Raw genomic sequence first — 1226 nt, 5'->3', positions numbered from 1 at the left:
GGCGTTTAACGCTGGGATTTCTGAGGGTGACTTTGAACGCCGGTTTGGGCCATCAAATCTTGGGCAAAGTATAGACTATCATATATTGCTGGAAAGCCCAGGATGTCTACTTTCCAACGCCGTTGAGAGCGCGCCAATTGGGCTTCTGTAGCTCCAGAAAATCCACTTCGAGTGCAGGGAGGTCAGAATCCAACAGCATCTGCAGTCCTTTTTAGTCTCTGAATCAGATTTTTGCTCAGGTCCCTCAATTTCAGCCAGAAAATACCTGAAATCACAGAAAAACACACAAACTCATAGTAAAGTCCAGAAAAGTGAATTTTAACTAAAAACTAATGAAAATATACTAAAAACTAACTAGATCATACTAAAAACAATGCCAAAAAGTATACAAATTATCCGCTCATCACATACCTTATTAGTTTTGGGGTTAGGTGTAGGCTTATCAGATGTGGCAGAGATCAGATCTTCAGTGTTAGGCACAATCAGTGAAGTGGTAGGAGCCAAGGTGACCTAAAGCAAGAAGTGAAATGAGGACGAAGGTAACTAATGAGATAAAAAAAATCAGCATGAGAGACATCATCATCATTTAAGTTCCTTAAGCTAATGTTATTTTTAATATGGAGGATGTGAGAATATATGAAAATACCTGAGAAACAAGTTTACCACTGAGGCTAAGGGCATCAACAACATTATCTTCCGAAGAGGAGTTACTCACTGTTTTATCACTAGACGAGTTGCTCTCGTTTTCCTCTTCATTATTTTGAGAGACTACCGGTCTGTCGAGGTTGCCATCAGATGTATTTGATGTGTCATCCTTATCATCACTGGTGCACGAATTTGCAATCCGCAAAACTTACCAGCAAGTGCACTGGGTCCTCCAAGTAATACCTTACGCGAGTAAGGGTCGATCCCACGGAGATTATTGGTTTGAAGCAAGCTATGTTTATTTTATTAGTCTTAGTCAGGATGCCAATAAGGTTATTTGAATTTAACTGTAAGAAGTAAAAGTGTTTGGAATAAGGAATTGTTACTTTATTAATGGAGAATTTGTTGGAGTTTTGGAGATGCTTTGTCCTCTGAATTTCTGCAATGTAATATTCAACTCAATTGTTTGTAAAGTTCCATCCATGGCAAGCTGTATGTAGGGTGTCACCATCGTCAGTGGCTACTTCCCATCCTCTCAGTAAAAACGGTCCAGATGCTCTGTCACAGCACGGCTAATCAGC

This window comes from Arachis duranensis, chromosome 10, assembly GCF_000817695.3.
Source record: "Arachis duranensis cultivar V14167 chromosome 10, aradu.V14167.gnm2.J7QH, whole genome shotgun sequence".
NCBI lineage: Eukaryota > Viridiplantae > Streptophyta > Magnoliopsida > Fabales > Fabaceae > Arachis > Arachis duranensis.
Note: the sequence above shows the minus strand (reverse complement) of the source record.